Genomic DNA, 22,253 nt, shown 5'->3' on the forward strand with positions numbered 1-22,253 from the left:
ACAACTCTTAATGTACAAATTCAAGAATTACTAAACAACTCTATTACATCTGTTTCAAATCAAGACTTTATTAAAACTTATATCAGTAAGACTCCAAGAGCGAATCCAAATCAAGCGTCTTCATCCACTGCATTCTACCATCTATGTTTCCAAGAACACACATTTTTTTTTTGCTAAAAGGTAATTGATTAAAAGAATAAATTGAAAAGATACAAAGGAAAAGAATAAGAAGAGTAAAAGTTGTCTAGTGTGAATAACATCATATGTGTACCCACCTATTATAGCCCAAAATTAATTAGTGAAACGAAAGTAGGTAGTGAAATGGTTCTCCAGGTTTCTCATGAAAAGAGGCCTTGTGTCCCACCATTTACTTTCCCCCCTTTGTAGTGCTACTCCATGTCTCGAACAACTGTCCGTTCCTAAGTTACTTTCTCGCCATCTCCTTCAGCTGCCTCCATTATATTTAGCTCTAACTTTCCAATGTACTTTGTCCTCTTGAAAAGCTTTAACCACTGAGGAAGAATCTGATTCAACCCATATGTATTTCCAGTCTAAGTCCAATGCTCTCTGAATTCCTTCAATAACAGCAACAGTTTTTTGCCATATAGTTAGTTGCAACACCTAAACCCCCTGCTACTGCCCCCAAGAATTCCCCTTTGTAGTCCCTTAGTACTATTCCCCAGCCTGCCATTCCTGGATTTCCCCTTGAGCTTCCGTCTGTGTTAACTTTTAGGATCCCAGGGGTTGGGGGAAGCCAGTAACATTCGATAATTTGAGGGGCTCTTTTGGCTTTATGTGGAAGATTGAAGGTGTGCAGAGCTTTCATGTTCGTCATGCAATTGTTCATAGTACCTGATGAACAGTGATAGGCTCTGATGATGGCTCTCCTGGTAAGGAAGCAGATATTTGAAAAACTAGATTTCTTCTGTTCATATATCACCTTGTTCAGATTTTTCCACAAACTGACCATGCTTGTCAGTAAGCAAGCTTTCCATATATCCAAGATCAATGCGCTATGATGCTTGCTTTGTTGCATAATATCGTTGAAGGATTCGATAGATGTTCGAATGCTGAAAATTTGCCGCGCATAATTTCAAACTCTTTTTACCAAAGGACAGTGGTACAAAATGTGATCGAGGGTTTCTTCTTCCTGCTTGCATATACAGCATCGCGAAGCAAGCTGCATCTTCCTCTTTTTTAAGTGATCATCTATTCTCGATGCCCCTCTTATTAACTTCCATGCAATGCCTTGCGTTTTGGGGAGTATCTTGGTGCTCCAGATGAACCTGCAACCCATATGCTTCACCGCTTTTTTCCTGATGTCCTCATGTGCTGCTGCTACTGAAAATAAACCCTTGCCATCAGAGAGCCATACTCTTTCATCTGCCTTAGAATCATCATGTTGTTGGAGAAAGAGGGGATTAATGTCGATTGCCTGAAGCACTTGTAAGAAGTTACCTGAGAATTCCCAATGCCGACCCTGAATGAACTCCTGTAATCTTCCTTGGAATTTCTTGATAGTTCCACTATCTGCTGGGAAGAATTCGCTAATGGGTTTCTGCTTTAACCAGTTTTCTCGCCAGATATTAATTGAAGAGCCATTACCCACTATCCATCCATGGAGTTCGGTCATTTCCTTAAAAGTCCATCTGATGCCCCCCCAAACCGTCGATGTCTTGTAATCAGTCCAGGTGCCAGATCGATTGGTGTATTTACCTCTCATAAACTTCGACCAGTCATTCTCCTCTGTAAGAAGTCCCCACGCTTGTTTCATGAGCATGGAGAGGTTGATATCTTTTAGTCTCCGAATGCCTAATCCACCTTCCTCTAAAGGTTTGCATGTTTTTTCCCAAGACACCGTAAAAGATTTCCTCTCTGTCGGGTTACCACTCCATATGAAATTCCTGATGATTCTCTCACATTCTTTGATCACTGATTGTGGCCATCTATAGATTGCCATATTGTGGACTGGAATACTATTTAGAACATGTCTCGCTAAAACAACCCTTCCTTGAAATGATAGCATTTTCCCCACCCATCCTGCCGCTCTTTTCCTAATCTTGTCCACTAGCGGTGCCAGTGCCACCTTTGTTACTCTACCCATGATCAATGGTACTCCAAGATATTTCTCCAATAAGCTCCCTTCTTTGATTCCCATTGTTTCCTGAATCAAAATCTTCTTTCTGCTTTGCATTGGACTTAGAAAAATCTTGCATTTTTCCTTATTTATGAGCTGGCCTAAGGTGTCTTGATACATGTTAAGAACCTTCACAACTTGCTTAATACATCCCATATTTGCATTGTAGAAAAGAAAGATATCATCCGCAAACATCAAGTGTGAGGGACTACAGTACTTGGAGTTTATCACCATATGTTGTATCTTTTTCTCCAGAACCAGTCTATTGATGCTTCTGCTTAGGCAATCTTCCGCAATAGCAAAGAGCAAAGGAGAGAGAGGCTCTCCTTGTTTTAGACCTCTTCCCGCAGAGAAATTTCCTTGAGGACCTCCATTAATCATGATAGACATTGGGTTGCTTTGGAATAGTGCTTGTATCCACCTTATCCATCTTTCATTGAACCCCACCTGTCTGCAAACTACCCACAGAAAATCCCAGTCCATCGTGTCAAAGGCTTGAGAGATATCCAGCTTAATCGCAATGCTTCCACCATGTCTAAGAGTCTGCAAATCATTCACCAGTTCCGATGCTAGACCAATGGCTTGTTGTGAATTTTTGTTAGGGATGAAGCCATATTGTTCCTTGCTGATGATTCTTTCTGCTAATGGACACAGCCTTGTGGCAAGAATCTTTGTGATGACCTTGAAAATGAAGTTCGAGAGACATATAGGCCGAAATCTGCCTAACTGATTGGCATTTTTCTCCTTTGGGATAAGAACAATGAAGTTGGTATTAATACCAAATGGCAGTCTAGATTTTAAAAAGAAATAGCCGATGGCTCTTATAAGATCATACCATACTATATCCCAACATTGATGAAAGAAACATCCGGAGAACCCATCAGGACCTGGGGAGGTGTCTGGGTTCAAATGAAAGACGGCTGCTTTCACTTCTTCCGGTGTTGGAATGGAGGTGAGGAAAACATTATCCTCATCTTGCAGGTCCTGAGGCATAGCATGTATAAGTTCCCAGTCCATGATATGTTCCACCCTCCTGAATTTGGCAGAGTAATGATTGACAATGTGTCTGCCGATCTCCTCCTGAGTGTGAAGAGTGACGCCCTCCTCATTCCTCATTTCTGTAATCAGGGACTTGCTTTTGTTTCTGTTGGCCATTGCGTGAAAGAATTTTGTGTTTCGATCATTATCTTTTTCCCATTTTGTTCTTGACTTCTGTTTTCAAAATTCTTGTGACTGTTGTAGCAGCAACTCCACTTGATTTTCTTGGTCCACCATGTTCATCACAAAGTCCTCCGAAACATTCCCACTCTCAAAATGCTCATGCATCTGTTCTAACCTCTTGGTTTCTTCCTCTACCTTAAATCTGATATTACCAAAAGTGTCTTTATTCCACTTCTTCAAAACTCCCTTTAGTCGCTTCAGTTTCTGAGTGAGGATGTATAAAGAGTGTCCCATTATTGGCTCCTGCCAACTTTCCATCACAACTTCTCTGAATTTTGGATGGGAGCACCACATGTTGAAGAACTTGAATGGCATGTTATTGGGTCGAGGGATACTAATAATACCCCCCATTATGGGTGAGTGGTCCGAGCAAATTCTGCTCACCACCTTGTATTTCCATCCTGGGAAAGTGTAACTCCAGTTCGCATTACATAGCATTCTGTCGAGCTTGCCCAGAATTTTGAATTCTCCAACTTGCTTATTCTACCAAGTGAGATGAAACCCAAAATTGGGAACTTCCATCAGTTTATTGTTGTTCATGAAGTCTCTGAAATCATTCATGGATGCTACCGTGGGATTATTCCCTCCTTTCTTTTTCGAGACACTTAAGTAGGCGTTAAAGTCCCCGAGAATCAGCCATGGCAAATTTAATGAGTTGATGGTGGATAGTTCTAACCAGAGATGTCTTCTTTGCACGTATAGGCAGTGTGCATGCACTATGGTAATTAGAACATTGTCGACCATCACTGTAATATGCTCATTCGAAAAGTGGATCATAGTGGGAGTTGAAATTGAATCTTTCCACATGAGTCAAATATTAGGAATTTTGTTAGGATCCGAATTGGGATTGGAGTAGAAAGCACTACTCATTCCCAATGATTGAAGAAAACTAATGGGAAGATCATTGGGATAAATCATTGGTTCTGCAATACCCACAATCTCCGGTTCCCATTTATTGATAAGCTTGGACAGTCGATTCTGAGACTTGTCATTTGCTATACCTCTAATATTCCAATATATGCACCTCATTGAGAATATTGGATATTTATTTGGGTTGATGATGAAAGTCGCTTTATTCTTCCCGACCCTTAGTCCTAGATCGTGATCTGGACCTGGTGGTTGGAAGAGTGTGAGACTGTAGTTGCCATTGTGGTTTGTATCTTTCTTTGCTGATTTGAAGTTGATCATCCACTTCCTCTTCAATCATATCACTCCAATTCGATGTTTACGGAGAGTTAGGATCAGGTGGCTTAGATTCAAGTACCCTCACTTGTTGCTTTTGCACCAGTAGGTGCAGCACTTTCTTCGCTTCAGAGTCTGCTATGTTTAATCCCACTGAAGTCGTATGGATACGAGATAGAGACTCAGAAATAGAGACTCCTCTCTCTGATAACGGGCTGTCTCCATTGCGCGAAATGATCAAAGACTCCTCTCTCATATGAGGTGATGGTTCTGCTGCTGCTACACTCTCCGTTTGATTGACCACTTCCTCATCTCGAGACTGCCTAGAGTCAAAGTCCTCATCTCCTGATTCCAGAAATGCTTTCCCCAGAACTTGTTCTAAAGGAGAGTTCTCTTGCTCTCTTTCATTTTGCTGCGCATTACCATAATCTACTTGATCATTCTGAGTACCTCGAATCTCAGCGTGTTGCTCATTTCCAGAAACTTCTTGCTCATTCTGAGTACATCTAAGATCAGGTCCGGTACAGGTAGGAAACCTTGCTGCCTGGTTTGAGACCATTTGTTCTTGATCCTCTATAACATGAACCACCTCCACATCTCCTAGCCCGTCAAACCTGTTCTGGACATCAACCCCTCTATATTTCTCCGAGGCTTTTGGTCTCCAGATAGTCTCTCCTTGCTTGCTGCTCTCCCCTGAGTTTCTTTTCCTCCCTTTTCTCCTATGAAAGTTATCTCTACCAATTTCCGGGGGGGGGGGGGATGTGGCCCACAACCACCTCTTTATCCTTGTTTGTCTTATACTTATCCTTGTTGTGCTGCATATCCCTTCTAAGCTTCTTGCACTCCGTGACCAAGTGGCCAACAATTTTACAATGCGTGCACATTTTTGATAGTTTCCCAACCTCTACTGTTTGCCAGAAGTTGAAATTCTTAGCTTTGATGTATATTTGATCCGGGATAGGCTCTTACAGATCCACATCCACTAAGATGTTAACATAGTAACCATACTCTTGATTGAGTGTTTTCTCGTCTATTTGCATTGGATAACCCACTCCACGTGCAATTGACATGAGGGATTCAGGCTCCTAGTATTCCTGTCCAAGTCCCGGCAAACGAATCCAGACCAATCCATGAGATTGTCTTTGACTGTTGGGGTTGAATTTGGAGTCCATTGGCTGATTCTCATAGGGTTCTTATCAAAGTCCCAAGAACCATTTGTCCAAACTCTATTTAGGTCGTCTGCATTCAAAAATCTTAAAAATAGGAACCCCTTACCAATAGGTGTAATGAGCCACTCGCCTGTTGGTTGCCAGATTTGATTCGCTAAAATTCACACTCTGTCAAGTGAGACTTTTTGGAGGTCAATGCATCCCACCAAACAATGTTTGTAGTAAAGCAACCCTTTCTCATAAGCCTTTTTCGGTATGGTGACAGCGGGGTATTCTCCAATTTTTTCTGGAGTAGGTAACTCCTGAAATTCCACTGGCGCCCTAATGTGTTGCTTTGCCGCATCCGCATAAGATATCCTCTATGTTTCTTTATGAGCTAAATCTTCAGCTCGAACCTCATTGTTGATGGATTGCGGTGGTGGTTGTAGCTTTTCATTGGACACCTTAAAAGGGTTCTCAAACTCATAGATATCCATGATTGACCCTTCCTCTTCAGAACTTTTACTGTCAGCAACAAAGGATTTTACCCGAATAAGGAAGTAATCATGAGTTATTAGAGGAGAAGACCGATTCCTAAAGCTATTCAGAACACCCACTGTACCTCAATGGTGGATTTTACCTGAACACAAGAAATATAAAAAGATGCCAACTTGTCTGATAAAAAAAAAATAGGAACACCCATTGTTGGTCATGACAGGAACACCCACTGTGAGGGATTTTACCCGACAACAAAGGAAATGAGAATTAAAAAGATGTATCTAAATCCTTTCACTATCCAAAACATTCACTGTTATTCAGTGATGGATTTTACCTGAATAGGAAGGAAATTTAGACTTGGGAAGATAAGATAGCTTCTTCTAAAAAGATTTAACTAAAAACGGCAAAACATTTGAGCACAGGATCATAAACGTTACGTAGGTTATCTCGCACCCACTCGCCCAACCCTTGGTCCCCATTGTTCACTCAGATTTCTAGACTAATGGCCAACTTGGACCAACTATACTAAGTGAAATGCTAGAGTGGTCAAGAACACACCCACGTTGCAAAAGAAAGCAAACATGGGTCAGCAAATTGAATTTGCTGGTATGAGTAGACCAACAACATAAAAACAATTCCATACTTTAATTATTCAAACAAACACTTTATATGTACCTTTAACTTAACCATTCTCAGCTTGGAAGATAGGTAGTTCCGTCATTTCAACCAACATAGTTTCTTCCCAAGCAAGACATCCATTCTATTAACTCATGATAATATATAACTCATTTTAATAACTTAGTAATTGAATTAAATCTTACCGATATCCCCTTCTGTATAAGGGTAGGACAGCGTCCTTGAACAAAATATCATTAAGTCCTACCTTCCTGCAAAACAAAGTTAGGTTTCCCAAACCTAAACATTTAATTCATACATCTACTTCTCTCATAATACCCATGAGAATATACAATCTGACATAATATATCATCAATATTAACATTAATGTCACCCCACCGTATCAATTATATCACGTAACAACATTTACATTACTTCGTAAGAAATCATACGTATCATATCATAATACACAACCAATCATATCCAATAACTCGCTCATACATAAAGCCAATATTTTTCTTTAAAACCACTCGTCTACTTATAAGAACGAGAAGAATCACAACTAGGGAGTACATTCATCCCTCGTGAGTATCAACTCACACAAACCATATAAACATTTCTCATAAAAAATCATATACATCATAATATATAAATATTCATATGGAATAACTCCATCACACGTAAAATCAATATTTTACTTTTCTTATTAATTATCTCTTTGACTCATTTATTAAAAGACATAGCCTAACCTTTAGTTCCTACCCCACGATTTGTACTACACATATTTGCCAAATCACACATATCCGTGTGCCTCACTCACACCGAGTACCACTACAAGACATATGCCCCAAGCAGGGATATCGCCTCTAGGAAACATATTTTCATCTTGTAAACTCGTAACTTGTGAGTCACAGCCATCTCTGGGCTTTCCATACACATAATTACAAAGCCTCTTTTGGGCATAACAAAATATCATGTCATTCATGGCACATTTAATGAATATCTTGGGTCATTCCCGCCACATTCAAGGAATACCCATCATAATACTAACAGGTCATTCATGGCACATTTAATGAATACCTTGGGTCATTCCCGCCACATTCAAGGAATACCCATCATAATGCTAACAGGTCATTCATGGCACATTTAATGAATACCTTAGGTGATTCTTGCCACATTCAAGGAATCAGACCTACATTCTCGTACACTCAAGGAATACAACCTACCCGCAAGGCGAATGCCTTAGTTCCTCTCTAAGGCGACCTTTCACATGACATCATTAGTCATAAACATTTCTTTTCATCAAAGAGGCGTGGAGAGATCTAAAGATGTGGGCGACACATTAAATTTTCACCGGACACTTTTACACCGGATTTTAACACTCAAGAGTTATCATTTATTATAATATTTTCATTATAAAATAAATATCATCTCAAGCAATAGAATCATTAATAAAGATTCTAAACACAATAACTAATCAACTCACCTCATTATCCATTATATAAATCATAGATATCAAAAGGTTCAATCAGGAATAACGCATTAGTTAAATGTCCCATGAATACATTTTAAACAACCACAATCACGTACATGATTAAATACTAACATTGTACACATACAATTATCACAATAACTAATAACTAATAACTAATATATAATATAGTATAGTGGCTGCACTTTTGCTCAAAGCTACCTACGTATCCAAATCTTTCAAGATTGGAATCAAGCCTTCATAGTTTTTATCAGCCACATAGTCAAAATCAAAGTCCATCAATGCCAATATATATAATTGCATAAAACCCGCCAAATCTTTATTAGATAGTTATAAACATGTTTATACAAGTTTTGACAACATCTTATAGTCATCCAAATGATACACCACTTGATTATTTGAAAACTAAGATAGGTATACTTACTTTTTCATGTAGAACTCGAAGTCCCAATGTCATTCTATCTCGGAGTAAAAATAGTTCAAACTTGGTGAAAATCCTAATTTTTAGCAAACTAGATTTTTGATGGACTATCTTCTAAATGACACAACGCTTTCCATAGGTATCCAAATGCATCTAGGATTTTTGTGTTGAAAAGCTAACACATAGAACTTACTTTCTTATGTTTTTCAAAAATACTCAATCTCATTCTAAATATTTGAAAACTAGGCTCGAACACAGTGCGCAGAAACTGATTTCTGACGCTCTGTTTTCTGCCAGTCAAACTTCCAAACACTATAATTAATTCCACAAACCTCAGAATGTGATAAGGCCAATTGGAATAGAAAGAAGACTTCCAAATATTACTTTTTTATGTTTTCATAAAAATCTAGTTCAAACTCTAACTAAATTAAAATTGGACTCGAACACAGTGCGCATAAATTGATTTCTAACGCACTATTTTCTGTCAACCAAACTTTCAGACATTATATCTATCTCCACAGACCTCAGAATGTGATGAGGCTAATTGGGTTGGAAAGAAGATATAGAAAACTCACTTTTTTATGTTTTGGTAAGAGTTTGAATCTGACTCTAACTAGGTGAAAACTTAATTCCAAATCAGGCACAGACCGGATTTCTGCAGGTAGAAAATTCTGACATACTAACTTCCAAGCACCGTAACTATATCCACAAACCTCGGAATGCAACGAGGTCAATTGGGTTGGAAAGCAGACTTTCAGACCTTACTTTTTTGTGTTTAGAGGAAAATCTAACTTAAACTCAAAGTATAAGATAATCAGCTCCAAAATAGGACATAAGTATAAGTGTTCCAGGTTTTTATTTTCATGCAATCAATATATGTATGAACTCAAACAATTAAACCAACTAAACAATCTTGAAAGATTTGGATACGTAGTAGGGGTGGAAATTTGGCCCTAATGACCCTAACCCGGCCTGACCGACCCAATCCTAAGCCCTATAAAGCCCTCACAACTAAAGCCTTCACAGAGTTTAGGGCAGGGCTAGGGCTAAGTCTTCTTCAAACATAGGCCCGAAACTAAGGCCAGCCCTAACCAAGCCCTAGTTATAGTTTTACATTTTCACTATAAATACACGTACCATAATTGTCCAACTCTTTGTTAAATATTTTAAATTAAAATAACATTGTCCTTTGTAATTTGTCACTTACATCCAAGGGTACTTCCAATAACTTGTCTTATATAACAAAAACTTGTCAACCTATCTAGCAGCCATGAAGAACAATGAGCACTAGCCTAATAAAAAAATAAGACTTTATTCCTTTGATCATCAAATCAAAGTCTAGAATTTATTATTCTCAATTTATTTTCCCACTTACTTCTTATAAATTATATTTTTATTCACATGCAAGCCAAGTCTAGAACTAAAGGTTTCCGTCCACACCATTAAAGCGAAATACAGAGTAGACCTTTGTAACACAGAAACCAAAAAAACAACCTTTGTCTGAAAAATGGCATTTGTAAAACGAAGAAAATATATAGGCCCGGCCCTAAAACCCGACCTTGAAGCCTTTAAAGAAGGCCTAGGGCTTGATATTTAGACTTGTGACCCGGCCCGACCCGACCCTATGTTGACTTTAGGGCCGGGCCGACCCGACCTTAATATCTAAAGGGCTTTTAAATATTTAGGGCCGGGCTAGCCCGACCCGGCCCATTGCCCACCCTAATACGTATGCAGCTTTGAGAAAAAGTGCAGCCACTATACTATATTATATATTAGTTATTAGTTATTAGTTATTGTGATAACTGTATGTGTACAATGTTAGTACTTAATTGTGTACGTGATTGTGGTTGTTTAAAATGTATTTATGAGACATTTAACTAATGCGTTATCCCTGATTGAACCTTTTGATATCTATGATTTATATAATGGATAATGAGGTGAGTTGATTGGTTATTGTGTTTAGAATCTTTATTAATGATTCTATTGCTTGAGATGATATTTATTTTATAATGAAAATATTATAATAAATGATAACTCTTGAGTGTTAAAATCCAGTGTAAAAGTGTCCAGTGAAAATTTAATGTGTCGCCTAAATGTCATTCTATCTCTTTGATAAAAATAGTTCAAACTTGGTGAAAATCCTAATTTTTAGCAAACTAGATTTTTGATGGACTATCTTCTAAATGACACAACGCTTTCCATAGGTATCCAAATGCATCTAGGATTTTTGTGTTGAAAAGCTAACACATAGAACTTACTTTCTTATGTTTTACAAAAATACTCAATCTCATTCTAAATATTTGAAAACTAGGCTCGAACACAGTGCACAGAAACTGATTTCTGACGCTCTGTTTGCTGCCAGTCAAACTTCCAAACACTATAATTAATTCCACAGACCTCAGAATGTGATGAGGCCAATTGGAATAGAAAGAAGACTTCCAAATATTTTTTTTTTTATGTTTTCATAAAAATCTAGTTCAAACTCTAACTAAATTAAAACTGGACTGGAACACAGTGCACATAAATTGATTTCTAACGCACTATTTTATGTCAACCAAACTTCTAGACATTATATCTATCTCCACAGACCTCGGAATGTGACGAGGCTAATTGGGTTGGAAAGAAGATATAGAAAACTAACTTTTTCATGTTTTGGTAAGAGTTTGAATCTGACTCTAACTAGGTGAAAACTTGATTCCAAATCAGGCACAGACCGGATTTCTGCAGGTAGAAAATTCTGACATGCTAACTTCCGAACACCGTAACTATATCCACAAACCTCGGAATGCAACGATTGGAAAGCAGACTTTCAGACCTTACTTTTTCGTGTTTAGAGGAAAATATAACTTAAACTTGAAGTATAAGAAAATCAACAGGACATAAGTATAAGTGTTCCAGGTTTTTATTTTCATGCAATCAATATATGTATGAACTCAAACAATTAAACCAACTAAGCAATATTCATTGATTCAAATACCATATCCACCTAAGTCCATGTTTCAGTACGACAGTAACCATATATAGGTCAAGGCAAATGATCTATGTAAACCCAATATTTCAAATTTCAAAATCCACAAGAAATTGGTAGAATGATTACTAACAGCTTCACCGGCGCCATTCTACCATATGGTGTGTCAAAACAAAAGAGACAATATTGAATAAATTCATGGAATGGGATAAAATGCATGTACATCAGTAAATCATTTAAACTCATGATCACATATCATTAATTGAAATAGTACTCGGTAAGGTTTGCACCTGTAGCCATCTCATGCATAGCATTCATATCAATCATTACCACTTATACAATTCATTAATAGTTCCAACAGTAGCTATAGTCGAAGCTTTACAAAAGAAATCTAAACTTCTCACATATATAATGAAATACTTCAAAGCAACCAATAGCCTACAGAACACCCATGGCTACAACAACATACCCACGAATATCTAGATATAGCAGAAGTAAGCCAATAACTCAATACGTCATTTATCTCTTTTGATAAAATTAATAATTTTTCATTCCAAAATTCCAATTAATAAATTAAGTAAATAACTAAAAGAAGTCATATGCTCATCAATCAAATAAAGTTGTAAAGAAAAGATTTAGACTACTCACTTGCGAATTGATCGGAAAAACGAAAACCAACGAAAAGAAACAAAACCGAAAGTCACACCGTTGCGCGTATATGAAGGTCTCTCTCTCTCTCTCTCTCTCTCTCTCTCTCTCTCTCTCTGTTTTTCTCTTGTATTTCAAAAACCCCAAAAAAACTAACAAAGATGGAGAGTTCGGTTGTAACCAAACCCCTCTAACTCTCCCACATTTTTATCTTATCTTATTTTATCTTTATCATTTTTTTTTTCTTTTTAATATTATTATTACTTTTAAAATCCTAATAATAGGGAAAAATAAAAAAATTAACGGGGTGTTATAGTAATTATTGATATCTGGAAGTTCGATATCATCTTTAGGGTTGCTTTCTTTATCAGCCCCAGTCCTTGGCATCAACTTCTTCTTCAGTTCCTTTCAGGAGTTTAAGTACTCTTTTCGAGTTACAATGAACTTTATTGCAATGAGGAATGACAACTGAAAAGATACAGATAGGGTTGGGTCAGAAAGGATTTTCGATATGAAGAAGTCAGAAGTAAATAAATAAGGTATTGTACCTAAAGAATTGAAAACTCGATGTTTTAGAGGAGGAATGACTTTAGTATCAGCACTTTCCCAGTCTCCAAAAACTGTGATAGGATACAAGGGCCAGTCTTTGCCGCTTTTACAATTTTTTTGAATGATATCGACAAGATTTTTGTTCTAATGTTTTTTTGGATAGAAATATCCGAGGTGTTTCTCACAAAATTTATAATGAAGGAGGATATCGGATAGTCTGATTCGATAGGCTTCATACTTTTCTGGGGAGAGATGGCTATTGTAATAATTACAGACATACATCAACCTCCAAAAGTTACCCGTGCCTTGCCCAGGGGAAAGGTTTAGATGATTTAAAACTTCGCGGTCAAGGTTGGTTAGAGGAAATCTCAACCCTGCGACAATTTGGTTGACAGTGACAATAAGTGCTTGCTTTGTACCACTCTGGCATTCAGTATATCGCCGAGCACCAACCTAATGTTGAAGATAAAGAGAATGGGGAATTTGATACTTGGCTTGAACTAGAGCTAGGTTTGGTCGTTTTATGAAAAAGGGGCTGAGACCGTGTTTCCATCGGCTGGTGTCTTCAACAATGTCACGTTCGGATTCAGAAGCAATAGTCTCAAAAGGATGACAAGGGAGTCCTCCTACAATATAATCTAAGTTCCAGGATGTAGTAGGTCGGTAAGTCTTTTTGGAAGTTGAGGCAAAATGATGACTATCGTTTCTATGGTCCAAATGAGTTTCATCACTACTAGAACTATTATCAAAAAGAGTATCTCCACTTGCCATTAGAATAACTATAAGCAAAAAAGGGATGACAAAGGTATGCTTAGTATTGTAAAATTATATATATATAGTGCATCGGCAATAACATAGCTTGGACTATCGGAAATATCGAAATAAGGTACGAAATGTTCGGAATAAGATTTGTTCTAGCGATATGTTCGATATGTAAAATAGTAGGAAAAACCACATACATGAAAATCATCTTAAGTACATAAAAATGTAAACTTTTAAACATTTTAGAGAAGGATATGGTATTTTCTGTCAGTATGTAACATAAACACTTAATATGAACAGGCATAGATACATTTTTCAATTATCAAAAATCTTCAAATCCCTATTCCGTTGATTTTCATTTTATTTTAAAAGTTATATGTTATTTTCGGTTTGTGTTTTCGAACTAATTAGTTGAGTACAGAAAGCAAATGACATACTGTGCAGTGTGTGATAGATAATGTTATCCGGAAAGAGTCCAAAATTGAAGGAAGAAGACGAACAGAGTAAGTTGGGTTTTCTAGTTTGGTAAGGTAGCGTATGAAGGAAGTTGAAAAGATGAGGGAAAGAGAAAATGTTTCCTTTCAAATATTATTTATGGACCGGGTTGTTACTCAGGCACAGGTTTAACCGAGTCTCGAAAAGTTGAAATTTGAAGTGAAATTTCAAAATTTCAAGAGGGGGCGATGCAGTGGCCAAATATCGTTCATATAGATATTTTATCTAGTATTTCAAAACTTGAGATATTGACATAAGAGTCAATATCTCGATATATTTCGTGGTTTATTTCAAACAGTTGCAGATATTGAGCGGGAAAAGAAGGAGGAAGAAAGTAGACACGCGTCAAGAGTTGATTGGGTGAAAGCTAATTGAGGATATTATATAAAAAGCTGGATGAAGTGAAAGAGACTCATTCGATCATTCCCACAAAAATTGTTAGAAATAGGAGAGAGAATCAGAGAGATTGTAAACTTCCATTACTGATAAATAAAAAAGCTTTACTTCATCTCAATTCAATCTCATTCAAACTGCTTTTCTATCATTGATCTTCAATTAGAATCAGTAATTTGTATGATTTGAGATCAATTATCCAGAGATTGTTCTCAACCCTTACTATTAGAAGTTGATTCGCAAGTCAGAGTGAAGAGCGCACCCGCGCTCTCTTCGCACACTCTCTCGAGCGCGCCCGTGCCTCGAGTCCTGTTTGTTATACTCACACTGTTTATGCTCGTACAATTTTTAGACATTTGTTATTTTAGTTTCTATTTTAGAAACTTGTAATGTCTATATAAACAATTGTAATCTCATTAGAAATTAATTAAGTAAATATTTTCTCAAATCAATCTCTCTCTCTCTAATTTATCATGGTATCAGCCTAACTTCGACCTTAACCTTAGCCACTCAAAGCTTCCGCTCTCTCTCCATTCTTGATGGCTGAATCCAACACCATTAACAATGACTATCATCTGGGATCCGATGATCTTTTCTTTATGCACCATTCCGTAGCCCTACGCCTGTCCTGTTCTAGTCTCTCCCCTATTATCCGGAGACAATTATTCAACATGGTTGCAATCTATCTCTCGAGCGCTTCAGGCAAAGAATAAATTCGGTTTTGTCAATGGTTCTATCACACCTCCCACTACTCCCAAAGAACAATCTAAACGGTCGCGATGTGATGACCTCGTTGCTTCATGGATTCTCAATTCTATTACTCCAGATATCCGTGGAACATCCTCTATGCCGACTCTGCATCCGAATCTGGAAAGATCTGGGTGACCGTTTTTCACAAACTAATGCACCCAAGGTCTTTCAACTGAAGGATTCTGTCACTCTTCTCAAACAAGACAATGATCCGGTATCTGTTTACTTCACTTTGCTTAAATCTTTATGGGATGAATTAAGTTCTTTGTCTACTATGCCTGCTTGTACTTATGGTCATGCATCTATCTTTGCCAAAGAAATAGAAGACGGTCGTTCTATGAAGTTCTTGCAAGGCCTCGATGCTCGTTCTCAATCCATTCGGAGTCAAATTCTCTTAATGGATCATTTTCCTCTTATGTCCAAGATTTATTCTTTAATCCGACAGGAAGAGAAGCAACAAGAGATTCATGCACTCTCTCTTCCTTCTGCTCCAGACGCTGCTGCCCTGAGTACCCACTATCAAAAGACCGATTGGGCTTCTTCTTCAAAATTAGGGCCATTTAAACCTCAAAGAAGACAACCTTGGTTCGCAAGAAAGATAGAGCGCGCCCTCTTCGTAAACAAGGCAACCGGATCAGCCACCAAGCTTCGTCCATTTTGTAATCACTGTGGTCGAGTTGGCCATCATATTGGTACATGTTACAAGTTGCACGGTTATCCCCCCAAGCCTGCTCAAGCCAATTCGGTTGCTACGGACTCCCATTCTCCTATTTTCTCCACAGAACAATACAATCAAATTCTCAGTCTGCTCGATTCAGGTAGCACCACTTCACATGCAAACCTGACAGGTATTTCTCTCTCGTGTTTTTCTAAATCCATATGGATCATCGACTTTGGTGCTACCAATCATGTTTGTTCATCATTACATATGTTTTCTCATTATCATCCTTGTTTAACTCATTATACTCTTAAACTTCCGGATGGTACAGATCATTTAATCACTCATGTTGGTAGTGTTATCCTCTCTCCTCTATTACGTCTTGATAACGTTCTCTTTGTTCCCACTTTTCATTTTAACTTGCTTTCCATTAGTGAACTAGTCAAGTCTCACCCTATCTCTGTCACGTTCACTAATGATTCTTGCCTTTTTCAAGACCAGTTATCGAAGAAGAAGATTGGATTGGGACGGCTTAATGGGGGACTCTACCATCTCTAACTAGCTTCTGTTTACTCATCTCACAACTCCACCACCAATAATTTATGGCATTATCACTTAGGACATCTCTCTTCCACGCCTTTGCAGATTTTAGCTAAGTAGTTTCCTTTCATTTCTAGTTCCAATAATGCTACTTGCACTATATGTCCGCAAGCTAAGCAAACACGTTTATCTTTTTCTCATAGTTTAATAAAAACTATTAGACCTTTTCAAATGATTCATTGTGACATTTGGGGTCCTTTTCATTTACCATCATATTCCAATGCTCGTTTTTTCTTAACTATTGTCGATAATTTTAGTCATGTTACATGGATTTATCTTATGACTGTCAAATCTAAAACTGCCATGCATTTACAATCTTTTTTTGCCATGGTTCATACTCAATTTCATTCTACAATACATTCACTCATATCTGGCCATAGCAACATTGATGACCATTTTTATGAAATCCAAGTCCTTCGATCCGACAATGGATCTGAATTCATATCTCATAACATGCAACAATTTTTTTTTTTCCAAACATGGGGTTATCCACCAACGTAGTTGTATTGCTACTCCCCAATAAAATGCTATTGTTGAAAGAAAACATCGTCACTTACTCAATGTTGCACGAGCATTACGTTTTAAAGCTCATCGCCCATTATCCTTCTGGGGTGAGTGTATTCTCACCGCTGGCTATCTCATTAACAAAATTCCTAGTACCTTGTTAAATGGCAAATCACCACATGAGCTTTTGTTTACAACCCCTCCTATTCTTACCCATCTTCGTATTTTTCGATGTTTATGTTTTGCTACAACACTTCCATTAAAAATAAGTTTGATCACCACGAGAAACCTGGCATCTTCATTGGTTATCCTTATGCTCAGAAAGGCTATCGTATTTATGATTTATCTTCCAAGAAAATTTATATTTCCCATGATGTGCTTTTTCATGAGAATGTATGTATCCATCTGCCAGTTTATCCCTTCCCTATCCCCGACAATGAAACTTTCGACATTCAATCGTCTCATAGAATTCCAGTAGACGGAGCGCGCCCGCGCCTCATCCAGCACAAATCGAGCGTGCTCACTCCCTCCATCTTGTCACTCCAGGAGACAGAGCGTGCACGCCCTCTGCTCCAGTACAGGCAGAGCGCGCTTGTGCCCTCCCTCCTGACAATCTCCAAACTCAGACAGCCCTGTCACCCACACTTTTGGAACTCCCTCAGCCACCAAACCCCAACCCCCCTACCTCACCTCGATCTACTAGAGTGCGAAACCCCCCCACCACTTCTCATCAAAGATTATCACTGTCCTACTCTCACCAAGGCACCTATAGTCCCTCGTTCGGCCAACCTCCTCCAATCGGACTCTAAGGTAACACAGTTTTCCACTCCATATCCTATGGCTTTCTAACTTTCTGATACTAATTTTTCTCCTTGTCATAAAGCATTTTTGTCTAAAGTGTCTTCTTCAGTTGTTCCTACATCTTTTTCTTAAGATGTAAAAATCCCAGAATGGAGAGCTGCTATGGCTGCTGAAATTACAGCTTTGGAATAGAATAACACATGAACTCTTGTTCCATTATCTCCTCATCTTAAGCCTATTGGTTGTAAATGGGTTTTCAAGATTAAATATCATGTAGATGACTCTATTGACTGTTACAAAGCTCATCTTGTTGCCAAGGGTTACAATCAGATTGAAGGCCAAGACTATCATGACACTTTTGCACTTGTTACAAAATTAGTCACTATTTAATTACTTATCTCCATTGCTGCTATCAGACATTGGTCCATTCATCAGCTGGATGTCCACAATGCCTTTCTCCAAGGCGATTTGGATGAAATTATCTACATGACCTTACCTCTTGGCTTCTCCAAATAGGGGGAGCACATGATCTGTCGCCTAATTAAATAAGCCCTTATATGGACTCAAGCAGGCTTCTTGGCAATGGTTTGCCAAGCTATCTACCACTCTTGTCAATGGCAGCTTAACTTAGTCTAAGTCTGATTATTATTCTTTGTTCACTCATATTCGTGGTTCTGATTCTATATTTGTTCTTGTTTATGTGGACGACATTCTCATCACAGGCAACAATCCATCTCTCATTCAGAACTTGAAGCAATTTTTAGAAGCAAAGTTCTATATCAAGGATTTGGGACGTCTTAAATATTTCTTGGGTATTGAGGTGGCTCGTTCCAAAGAAGGATTCTTTCTTACACAGCACAAATGTCTTTTGGACATTCTGTCTGATTGTGGTACCACTGGTGGTCGTATTTCTGAGTTCCCTATGGAACAAAATATCAACCTCCATACCAATGATGGCACGTTACTTCAGGATCCTACTGTTTATCATCGCTTGATTGGGAGTCTCTTATATCTCACAGTTACACATCCAGATATCACTTATTCTGTTAATTATCTCAGTCGTTTCATGCAGTCTCCCCACGTACTCCACATCTAGATGTTGCTCATCGTATACTCCGCTACCTTAAAGTTTCGATCAACAAAGGGATTCTCTTATCAGCTAATAGCTCTTTACGCATCTCTGGTTTCTGTGACTCTGATTGGGCTGGCTACCCTGTCACTCGTCGTTCTACTAGTGGTTATTACACTTTTCTTGGTTCTAGTCCTATATCCTGGAAAACAAAGAAACAGAGCACTGTATCTCGTTCTTCTACTGAAGCCAAATATTGTTCCATGGCTACCCTTGTGTGTGAACTTCAATGGTTGAAGTATCTTCAGCATGACTTAGGCATCTCTCATCCTTCTCTGATAAACATGTTCTGCGACAATCATGCCGCCCTCCATCTCTTTCAAAATCCAGTTTTTCATGAACGAATGAAACACATCGAATTGGACTGTCATTTCTTATGTAACAAGATACAGGCCAAGTTACTATCACCTACGCTCATTCAATCCTCAGATCAGGTGGCTGACGCCTTCACTAAACCTCTCGACAATGACACCTTTATGAGATTAATTCGCAAGTTGGGAGTTCTTGACATTCACTCTCTAACTTGAGGGGGAGTATTACAAGTTGATTCGCAAGTCAGAGTGAAGAGTCGCTCTCTTCGTGCACTCTCTTGAGCGCGCCCGCGCCTCGAATCCTGTTTGTTATACTCGCACCGTTTGTGCTCGTACAGTTTTAGACCTTTGTTATTTTAGTTTCTATTTTAGAAACTTGTAATGTCTATATAAACAATTGTTTTTAGAAATTAATCAAATAAATATTCTCTCAAATCAATCTTTCTCTAATTTATCACTTACAGTACTATTTTTTTGAATCACCGAATAATTCTCGAATTATTCCCGTACTGAATTTTTGCCATATCCCGAATTGCTAACAAGGGAGTCTAAAATTTACTACAGATTTATCAAGAGGCTAAGTTTTATGTTTTTTAAATCTCCCTAGTTGGGGGAAATCCTAATTGGCTCATCTAGTAGGGGGTAATACTAATTAACCCTATTATGATTTACAAGTTTATGAGTTATGACTTGGCTTTTAGCAAAAAAAACAAAAAAAAACAGACCTGCATTATATTGGTTTGCAGCAGTTCTTGACCAACTCCAAATGCCATCCATCTGCAGTAATTAATGGATGCGATATTATTCTTGTTCAAGCAAAGCCTCTCAACTGTCGTGCGCCATTTCACACATCAAAGCTTGGTGTAACTTATGTGCACAGAGATCGATTAGAAGGTCGTTATTGTTCATAGCTTTCTAATTAACAACATAACATTATATTAGCTACTAATTTATTTGGACAAAACTGATTCCACAGCAGTAGCCAAGTCTTTCAAGGGAAACAAGGTGCATTGGAGGGCTCGGGCAGCATGGTTATCAGTTAAGTCAAGAGTTACTTGGATTAATGTCACAGCAGCATGGAGAGAAGTCAATATAGGGGCAGACAAATGTGCTAGACATGGTGCGAATTTGGACAATGGAGTGAGTGTGTGATGGGAAAGTGGGATGCAAAACCAAGATTTCCGGCCAGCATCGAAAATCAGAATAGCAACTATTACCATTTTGTTAAGTGGTGCATAAGGCTAGTCTGTTGTCTGAACTACTACTTTTTTTCTATAATCTCATTTCCTTATATTCTTTGTAATAAAATCAATTACCTTCAAGCCAAAAAAAAAATGCTAATTAATTTCAACTATTGATTATTTTTTAGTTTTATATACTGATACAAATTCATTCATTTTCTTCACGACTTTAGGCAATCAAACAACTTTAAAGCAGTATTTAACGTCAATAACACAAATCTGTAGATATATGATTGACTTGTCACTACTAAACAAAAGCGCTTCTTGCGGTGGCAAGGATTTTGCCGCGGCCATCGATTTGGATGCAAAAAGTCACATTTTGCGGCGGCCATACTTAATTGTAATACGTATTAACTCACATAGCCACTGTCTTAGTGATAGTGGATGGATTTCAAATCAATTCACTTGATTTATTGAGACACATAATAAAAACAGACACCATGATGTAGAAGGTACAAATTAAACGACAAAGCACATGTTTAGGCTTGCGCGGTCTTCAGAGTAATCTTCTCCTACTCTGAACAGTATTTGTAGCCCAAAGAGCCGCACCATATATCACAACATTCCCATCACCTTGAACAATCAAGCGATAGCTGTTTGGTCCACGCGCACTCCCGCTATTCCACACAACATCATTACCAGGACCACTTAAGATCACCAGGTTCCCATTGTTCTGTAAGGTAGCCCGACAAGATGTGCCCCTTCCATTAGTTGCGGAATTCCAAAGTGCCCTATTACGGTTCATATACAACACAAGATTACAATCTCCTTGCATTATGAACCTATACGGACCATTCTCAATAAATTCGTTAGCATTCAGGGTTTCACCACTGAAGAGAAGATCTTCCGATACTGCGCCATTGATGGACAAGAAAACAAGCAAAAGAGCTGCTAGCAAGTTGAACTTACGTGCCATAGTTTGTGTATATATGCTTATTGCTGATGGATCTAGCAGATTATCTGATTATCAGATTATGTATGAATAAGATACAGAATGGGCAGAAAGAAGGATTTTGTGAATTGCATAATGTGCATGGTGATCTACTTATAGGAGTGTTATGAGATGTGAATTGGAACGAACTGTGAGCATTATAATATTAATATGACTTTAAGGTATGCATAATGCATGCTAGATTGGCATGGTATTCTTCTCAGAGTTGTTAAGCTGTGAACTTCTGACTTTTCAAAGTCAGAAGCAATAGAATTCCAATTATTTGGACTGGTTGACTGTTTGTGGCGTCTGTACTTACCAGCTGATAAAGCAAAGTATACAGTTCAGCGGAAAAAAAAGAAAAAAAAAACGAAGCATACGAGTTCGAATTTGTTCACCAGCGGTTTTGCTTGAGGGATGAAAATGTCTCGCGTCGGGCCTTATCTTGTATTTCAGCAGCTTTATAAGACTTTTGGGCTGGACTTGGTCACCCACCACTTTGTCTCAGTGTCCCACTGGCTTGATGTCCAAAATATCGACATCAACCGATATATTGGAGAAACCGATATTTCCCGACTGTCTCACTCCGGCACTCCCATAGTCCCATACATATTGCCGATATTTTCTGATATCGTCCACTACTCCATTTACCGTTTTACACAGACATATAGCCGGCTTTCTCTGGATGATTCAACCGTAAAATCTCAGTACCTTCGACTCCAACAACCCGGTTGTCGGGTACACTTTTTATTATGAATTTGCTTTTCTTGTGTTAGTGTTATATAGTAGAGAGTTGAAC

At 38.1% G+C, this 22,253-nt stretch overlaps 1 long non-coding RNA gene across 1 annotated transcript; it reads left to right on the forward strand.

Annotated features, from left to right (window-relative positions):
• Positions 1-20,053: 20,053 nt before the first annotated feature.
• On the forward strand, positions 20,054-21,540 carry LOC147511812 (uncharacterized). Its single transcript, XR_015219503.1, has 2 exons — positions 20,054-20,176; positions 20,262-21,540. It is a non-coding gene; the product is annotated as an uncharacterized LOC147511812 (long non-coding RNA).
• Positions 21,541-22,253: the final 713 nt, after the last annotated feature.

The sequence above is a fragment of the Coptis chinensis genome, chromosome 3 (assembly GCF_015680905.1).
Source record: "Coptis chinensis isolate HL-2020 chromosome 3, ASM1568090v1, whole genome shotgun sequence".
NCBI classification, from domain to species: domain Eukaryota; kingdom Viridiplantae; phylum Streptophyta; class Magnoliopsida; order Ranunculales; family Ranunculaceae; genus Coptis; species Coptis chinensis.